We start from the raw sequence: 9,647 nt of genomic DNA, 5'->3' as shown, positions 1-9,647 counted from the left end.
TTTAGTTAGATTTCTTATTGGGCCGCCTTCCAAGGACCAATGGTGGTTAAATGTCCACATTGTGAGTCCCTCTAGGCCCCTTTGTTAGGCCCATTCTCATATATTGGGCCCATAGTGTTTTTTTACTTAGTCTTGTGGTCTAACCCAAATAGTTAGGCCCCCACTAGTGGTTGTGCATCTACCATGACTTGTAGGATTGTCTAAGTACCTAGACCCTACCTTGCTTAGAGGAGAGTACATCATCATCGCATGTCATGCGTGGTTCATCTTCATGATTCATTCCCATGTGCATCATATATATGCTTGGATTGAGGAGTGATTGATCATGATATATGCCGTTGGGTAGACTGTTTACGGGACTCCTGGAGTAATGGAGTTGCCTCACATGACCGTTGGATGCTCAGGACTGATGCATGGTTGATTGATATGATTCATGCATCCCATATCTGCATAACACGGATATTTTATGCCCTAGCGATATCAGGGTCGTAGCCTCCACAGTTACATCATGGGTGGCCAGATTGGATACCAGAAATGTTGGTTCTAGTACTGTGGGCACGTAGGATGTCCTTGGGTGAAAGTCCTAGAACTTTTTTGGTACCAGGAGATGCTCCAACGTCTAAACTGAGTGGAAATATGAGCATTGGTGCCTATACCATGAGGTCGTATCTCCCACTGTGTCGTGATCAATTGAAAGGGGGTGTTGTAAGACCCGTGTCTTAGTCCATACCATTTTGTTGGCTTCCGCGGTCCTTCCGGTCAAATTTCAATAACCTTCACACCGTATCTGACGATTGCGCGCAATCCTAAGCCGAGTCCTGCATACTGAAGTTAGCTCGAACCGAAACTTGTATCTTAGCGACCGCGCCGTCGTCGCGGTTCCAACGCCGCGACTTGTGCACTGAACCGATATCAAGGATAGAAGATGTAGGCCCACATTCAATTCGAAGAAAAACACAGCGCATACGAATTCTGAGAGAATCTCTACGACCTATCCCATCAATCAATTAAGTACACATCATACATCAAGTCAAGTACAAGCAACCCATACCCTATCCCTACCTCTCTCTTACACAAGCTACCTAAAGTCAACCCTCACATCACTTCATCCATCACTCAACCCATCACTCCATCACCTCTTATCATTCCCATCACCTCACTCTCTCTCTCTCTCATTTCTCAATCTCCCAAGTAACCCAAACTCCATACGTACAAGCTTTCTCCCTCCCAAATGCCAAGTGTGACCCACTTTCCGTACTCTCTCATCTCCCATCTCAACTGTTGATCCATCATCTACCACCATCAAAAGTGAAGGCCATGAGCATAGAAGGCTAAGGGAGCAAGGAGGAGGCCTAGAGGTGGGTGATCTTTGAGTTCTACCGTTGATTTTATGATTTGGGGGCCCACTTGTTGGTGGGACCCATTTCGATGTATGTGATGTATCAATGGAGGGCCCATGGTGGTGGGGTCCCTCCTCTCTATCACCGTATCTCTCTCGCTCTTTCCTTTCCTTAGAATCAAGTGGGCCCCACCAATCTATTCCATCTATCAAGCGGTGTGGCCCACCGCATTTTAATACTATATCTGGTAGGTTCCCACATGGGGACCCACCTGCTATGATATTGTATATGTAATATAAGTAATATATATAATATATTATATTTATACTATATTCATATATATGTATATATATATATATATATATATATACATCCATGGTGGACCACGTCCATGTGGGACCCACCATGATATCTGTGTCATTTCCACACCGTCCAGCATCCAGGGACGCTGGACGTGGCCCAACAATGAAGTGTGTATTGGCGTGGGGTGAGGCTAACAGTACAATGTGAGCTGATGTTGGGGTGTACTAATTAGCAATGCTTGGGGTGGGCCGTTCATGCAGGCCCCACCTTGATGTAGGGGACTGATCCACACCGTCTATCCCGTTACCTAGATCATTTTAGCCGTTGAGCCAAACTTTGAGACCAATCTGATAAATCAAGTGGGCCATACCATAGGAAATAGCGGTATCACCATTGAAACCCACTTTGATCCTTCTATTCGCCAAAAACATGTTGCATATTGGTTTCATTTCGTCGATCATGGGCCGTAGAATCCAATGGCTGGGTCGGATCGGACTGATGTGGACCCTACCATGGAAAATCTGCAGAAAAACTATTTTCTAAAAAAAAAAGACAAAAAGGAGGAGGCAGCGCTGACGCTGCTGCTGTAGCTGCCTGCAAACGCTGACAGACAGTGGATGGGCTGGGGCTCACGGCCTTAGATGAGGGCCCCACTGTGATGCATTTCGAACATCAACGCCGTGCATTGGGTGGGCCCTTAGGGCAGTGGCCCCCCTGCCAAAAATCAGCTGGAACTCTGGTGGCCCACGCCATTTAAAATCATGTGAAGACATGCCTAAACATATAAAATCACTTGGTGGGGCCTACCTGAAATTTGGATGCAGCTGAAACTTGGTTTGAACCCTCAGCCAAGTGGGACACACATAATGGGTGGGCTGGATTTGCGAACCACATTCCAGTGGGCCCTCACTTTCCCAGGTCCACGTGACTTTTTTTAAATAAGTTGGATGTTAGATAAATATCACAGTGGGCTCATGTATATGTTGGATTGCAAATACATATTACAGTGGGCCCCTGGTCCACGTGACCCTATCAATAGGTTGTATGGCAAATGAACATTCCAGTGGGCCCCATGGCCACTTGACCCTATCAACAGGTTGTATGGCAAATAAACATTACAGTGGGCCCAATTTGGGTGGAAAATAAACATTACACTGGGCCCAATTTGGGTGGAAAATAAACATTACTGTGGGCCCCAGGTCTGAGTGACCTTGTCAATGGGATGGATGGAAAATAAACACTATGGTAGGCCCCACTTGGGACCCACTTTAGTATGTATTGTAATCCACACCCTCTATAAGTGTGGGCCCCAGTATGATGCATGTGTTTCATCCAAACCATCCAATCATTTTGAAAAATATTTTAAAGCCATGTGATAAGGCCCATCTTGGTATGTTTGTGGGCCGTCCGTTGAGGCCCACCTTGATATATACAAGGCCTACCTTGATTTATATAAGGCCCATATTATGAGGCCCATTGTGATGTATGCAAGGCCCACATGACTAGGCCCATCTTGATGCATTTGTGGCCCGTCGTTGAGGCCCACCTTGATGTATATATGCGAGACCCATGTATGAGGCCCATTTGATGTACTGGAGGCCCATGGGTCAAGGCGCAATAGGACGTACATAAGGCCCATTGTAGTGTGATTCCACCATAGTATATATGTCGACCTTTATAACGGGCTATGCTTTGGGAGCAATGATGGTTTAATGTCCACATTGCAAGGATGATGTTGGTTAAATGTTCGCATTGTCACTCTCCCTAGGGCCCTTTGATAAGCCCATACTTATAATGTGTAGGCCGTCTAGGCCCATCTTCGTTTTGATCCGAGCCCATCACCACATAACATGTATAACATAGATTCATGATTCATGATCATATGCATCATATGTATGCCTGATATGAGAAGTGACTGATCATAGTATATGCCTTCGGGCAGATCGTTTATGGGCTCCCTAACAAGTGGAGTTGCCCCACATGAGCGCTCGGAACGTGCAGGATTGTTGCATGTCTGATAGTATGATTCATGCACTTGCATTAGTGTGATTGTGATTACTGTATGCCCTAGTGACATTAGGCCCATGGCCTCCACAGACACATTGTGGGTGGCTGGATTGGATACCAGAAATATTGTTACTAAGCATCGGGGCAACATAGATGTCCCTGGGTGAAAATCCTTAAACCCGATGGTACCAGAGGATGACTCCAATGTCGAGACCGAGTGGATATATGAGTGCACGAGGGCCGAATACCAAGAGACCGCGTCTCCCACTGTGTCGTGGTCGGTTGGAAAGGGGTGTGGCCTTACTCGCCCGAGGGTAGGGGGCAATACTAGGTTGAGTTTGACCAGCTCGCGAATGGGTCCGCTATTAACATGTCGATAGGTATTAACAGACTATTGGCCAGGCGGATAGTGATGTTTCTTGCACTCACTTAGACTGTGCGGCTAGGAGAGCGACAGTGCCACTTGGAGTGTATTGAACCCCGGTGATTATCTAGAATGAGAACTATACTGATATATGATGAGGATTGGCATGCTCGAGTTGCATCTCGCATCGCATGGCCGATAGCATTCATATCTTGCGCTGCATAGTCTTGGTACGGCTGATGCATTCATGTACTCATCACCATGATTCCGTATTACTCTGACCTTGCATTCTGAGCACGCTTATATTGTGCACACACTTACACCACCCTCTAAGCTTTCTATAAGCTTATGTATGATCGATGCGTGCAGGTGACGTCAGGATGCAGTCGCAGCCATAGTCTCGCCGCAGTTGGAGTGTGCAGCCGAGCTTCCGGAGTTTTGTTACTTTCGCTATATTGTATTTTCCTTTCATACGCATTGTACTCAAAAGTTTTTGATCATAGTGGATTTTAGGATGGTGTTCTTGTGGTTATTGTTTGTGGGTAATGCTTTTCGTTATGTTCATTACGAATTAAATTGATATTAGAAATCCTCCTTATAGGATCTCAGGATCGGAACCTGGTAAATGGGTGCCGGGAGCCGAGAATGGGGTTCTATGGAGGCTGTCGGCGCCGGATTCAGTGATCGAAAATTTTATGAGCCCGGTTTCTGAGTTCGGGACGTGACAGGTGTGACCTTATCCGCCTGAGTGAGGGGGCTATAAGTTAGGCTGGGTTTGACCAGCTCGTGAAATGGGTCTGCTACTGACGAGCCGGGTAGATATTGGCAGACTACTGGCTAGGCAGGTAGTGAGGTCTCTTCCGCTCGCTGGGCCATGTGGCTAGGAATGCAGCAGTCTGTGTGGAGTGTATTTGACCCCGGTGATTTTCCAGAGAGGAACTGTACTGATATGTGGATTGGATATGAGCACTGGCATGACTGCATTGCACCTTGCATATGACATTTGGCTATATAGGCCTCTCATCGCATTGCCTTGGTATGGCAGTTAGTACTCATGTGTTGTATTGCATAGCCTTGTGTTGGCTGATGGCATTTCATGCCCTGTATTGTATAGTCTTGGTATGGCCGATGGTTTTCATGGTCTTGCCAACATGTTTCGCATACTCTGATATCGCATACTCAGCACCTGTCCTGCACTCACTTTCACCACCATTTAAGCTTTCTATAAGCTTATACATAATTGATGCGTATAGGTGACGCTAGACAGTAGCAGTGCAGGAGTAGGAATGAGCAGTGGAGCTATCTTTTAGAGTTTTTGATTATAGCCTTTGTATCTTTTCTTTTCGAGCCTTGTATTGTAAAAGTTTTTATTCCTAGTGGATTTTGTGATGATCACATCTCACACACAGTCACATCCATCGTAAACTATAATTGGCACCTTGTTTATCTTACAAATAATTTTATGACTGGATCCTTGATGTTTTATTTAAACCAACCTGATTTAAATGATTTTAAACGCGTAAGTATACGAATCAGATGTAAATATAGTACGTATTACGAGATCGTTCCCACGAGGACTGGTTGTCACAATTCAAAATTAAAGACTCTTCTTAACTAATCCAACAAATATTTGAGATAGTAATTGAATAAACTAAATAAAAATCAATGGAAAAATAACCAAGAGCAATAAGGAAAATTCAATCAAAGAGAAGACTAGGACTTTCGAATCCACCTCTAATTATCATAAACCTTGTTTTATCTGTTGAGTCTCCCTAATTCAGATTGATATCAAAAATAAATAAAGCGCACTCTGTCCTTGGTCGGGCACACAGAATGTATAATTCCTTAAAGCATATGGATCATATCTTTCCATCCATGGTCAGGTATGGAGAGATGTAGATTCCTGTTTCTTCCTCTAGGAACCTGTTCATGGTCAGACACAAGTGCCTAGAATAATATTCCAAACAATATCCATAACTAGATTTTGGTTAAACTCATAGCATGGAGAAGTACGGAAATTCCAGTCAAGTACACCAGAGAAAGAAACAAATCAATTAAATCAACATGAAATCAACACATAACAAGGGTTATTCAAATTAGGGGCTTCATCTCAGCCCTAGCTAGAAGATTAGAAAACCATGAATTCAAATAAAAAGAAAGAAAAATAAAATTGATACAAGGAAAACATCTCTCTCTCTTCTTCTTCTATTTTCTTCTCTTTCTCTTCTCTTTCTCTTCTCTAGATCTGTTCCCTAGCTCTCCTCCTCTCTTCTCTACGTTTTGCATCCTTTCTTATAGCTGCTGGAGTGGCTGGAATGGAGAAAATCAGGTTTGGAAAGCTGTCGTATGCGCAACGAAAGCCCTTTTCGCAGCAAACTTCTGTACCTGCATAAATCCCTCATTCTTTGCATTTTTTCCGTAAAATCAATGTCTCCTAGGACGTTTTTGGTTGTTCTATATGATGGACGGATCAGATCTTCCATCTGATCGAAGATGGTGGGCCACAACCGCCCGGAAGTCGGCTTTTCGCTGACGTGCGTAAGCCTTCGCACGTCCGGCGCTGTGATGCTCGGTGGGCCCCACATAAGCGTTTTCGGGGAAATCCACCCCGTCCATTGGATGCACGACGAAATTTCGGTCAGATATGGATGGTTTTGAACATCCATTGACGCGACCCATAGAAGAAATTACAATAAAATCAATTTTGAACGTCACAGGACAGTTCACTTGTGGCCTCTGTATCTCACACGTGTGCACGTATGGGCACAAACTGTAAACATGGTTTTGTAGCTCTTGAACCCGTCTACACGATGAACGGCTTGGATCAGACGAACGTGCTACCGGTGGGGCCCACAGTGGTCCGTAAAAATGGACTTTCCGTCCGTTACACGCGCCAGAAACGGCAACTGCCGTTTTTGAAAAAGGAAGTCGGGTCAGCAGCGCTGACCGACTTAGGTCCGTTCGGTGCCCGGGCAGTGCACATGTGCACTATGTACACACGTTGTACATATGGGGTCCACTGTGATTCTTTAGAGAAATCCAATCCATCCATCCTGTTTCTCACCTTATTTAAACCGTCTGGGTCAATTTTGAAGTGTATCCAGATTGTAGGTGGGCCTAAAATTGAAGATTAATGGGCTGATCTGTCCGTTGGCCCACTTCTCGAGATATCTAATGGTTGAAATTTAATATGTACGGTTTATTTATGGCCTCTAGGCTATGCATGAAGTTTCGAGTCAATCGGATGGTGGGAACCATGTGATCTTGCATTCTGGACCATTTTCGGGCCTTTTTAACGTGAACGGCTTGATTTCCTCGGGTCCCTGGCATGTGAATTCTTCAGTCTTAGTTCTCTGGAGTGCGTCCCTTGCTCTGGTGACTTTGGAACATCAAATCCACGCTTGTAGTACTTTTTTTCCATCAACGCTCCTGATTTCATCCTGTAACAAAAATATAATTAAAATATTCCATTAAGCATTATCATGTACGTAAAATCATGCACTAATTAGGGTCTGATATGCAATATTCAACCCTTATCACAACCCCCAACCAGCATTTTGCTAGTCCCGAGCAAAACATGCGAAAAATAATTTTAGAAATAAAAGATAATTCCTGAGAACCCGAGTGACTTGTGAATAGAACGTCGAGGCGCGAGAATCTTAAGATTCATGAACGGTGCACATAATTTTTCTTTCTAGAATCAAGCTCACGGTAAACTTCATAATCAATTTCAAAATATTAATCCATTAATTAGAATATTTTAAACATTGAGTTCTACGAGCGTATAGTGTAATCTCGGCTTACTATCATTAAGAGATCCAATTGTCAATTTCATGATATCATTAGTAATTAACAACGGAATGCATGACAATTGAAACTAACACTTGCCTTATAAATTAACTTTTCATTCTATCAGCCTTTGATTTTTTCCTTGAACAGTAACGCCAAGGAAGGGAATCAAATCCTCACTTATAGGGAGCAAACCTATGGTAAAGATTGTACTCCTAACCCTTTTCTCATGTCAACCATGGGGAATCGAATCTTCATCTATAGGGAGCAAACCTATGGTGAAGATTATATGACTTACGCTTTCTCTCAATTCTTAGTTATAGACCAAAGCTAAAAATTTTAGGCTGGTTTCTTTCATGCTTAGTGATTACTAAGTTAATCATTTAATGTTGAAACGGAACCTTAATGTGCAACCGAGATGTGATATGTGAGATCATGACTCAATCAATGTTTAAAAGTTCTAATCATGGGTTAACAATTTAAACTTAACTGTGAAATCTAACAGATGGCTGAATCCAAGAGTTATAAATTACCGACATTCTGTACCTTGAAAGGTTAAAATCACCCTTATCCTTCACAATCACTTCAAATGCACAAGAAATTCCAGAAAAATTTAAAAATTTTCACAATTTGTGCTCAAGACCAAGAAAATACTGATGAGGTAACCTAATCGCCCACCCCCAACCTAAAATCTACATTGTCCTCAATGTAAAAGAAACAAGCATGCAATGCATATGGGACAACGAAAATAAAAGAGGAGCGATGGACAAATAGTACAGGAATGAAAGAACCTAGAAGCTTTCTAAAAAAATATCCATGTAAGAGCGAGTCAGCATAAGAGAGAAATCAACAAAAGAAAAATGATAAAAACGCAAAAAGAAAATCTTATCTATACTACTTTCGCAGGTGCTCTTGATTGCATTAAGCGTATGCAACAAGCCTTTAAACCCCTAGGTTGCCCCTAGTGGACGAGTTGTTGTCTCGTGAGGGTTTGCAGTAATGGTACCCACAAACATTGAACTGACTAGAAAAATAAAATGGAATGAAAAGATGGGTTGCCTCCCAGGAGCGCTAAGTTTAACGTCTTCAGCCAGACAAGAATGGACCATGAACTAATCAATCTTGATAACCTGGGTCCGCCAAATAAATTTCCTCAACATCTTGATTAACCAATCCCAGACTTTTTGGGAACAACTTGAACCGTGCTATTTGAAATGGGGTAGACATCCAACAGTTTAAGCACCTCCGCTCGAATGATTTCTTTCACGTCTAATACACTAAGCACCTCCGTTGGAATGATACCAATGTCTAACAATCTAAGCACCTTCGCTCGAACATCCTTTTTTATGTTAGGGTTAAGCCCCCTTTGCATTTCACGCGATGTTTCTGCATTTTCTTCAAGATCAGTACGATGCATACACAAAGTGGGGCTTACTCTCTTCATGTCCTCTATCGTCCACCCAATAGCTGCCTTATATTCTCTAAGCACTTTAAGCAACTTGTTCTTCTGTTCCTTCTCAAGGTTAGACATTTTGATGACAGGTAAGGTCTCAGACGGACCTAAAAATGCATACTTGAGGTTTTCAGGCAATTGTTTAAGGTCAAGTTCAAGTGGTTTCTCAATAGATGGGACCAGTTTAGACTCAGAGGGTGGAAGAGGTTCCACTTTCGCTTTCCATTTGACAGTCTTCATTATAGGAGTAGAATCGAGCAATGCATTGACTTCTTGGATGGAATTCTCTATGTCAAAATCCATGCCAAAATGTGCTAAGCAAGTCTCAAGTGCGTCTTCGGAAGATTGAAGGAAAGATTCATGCACTAGACTCTCAATCATGTCCACTTCA

This window comes from Magnolia sinica, chromosome 19 (genome assembly GCF_029962835.1).
Source record: "Magnolia sinica isolate HGM2019 chromosome 19, MsV1, whole genome shotgun sequence".
Taxonomy (NCBI): Eukaryota; Viridiplantae; Streptophyta; class Magnoliopsida; order Magnoliales; family Magnoliaceae; genus Magnolia; species Magnolia sinica.
Note: the sequence above shows the minus strand (reverse complement) of the source record.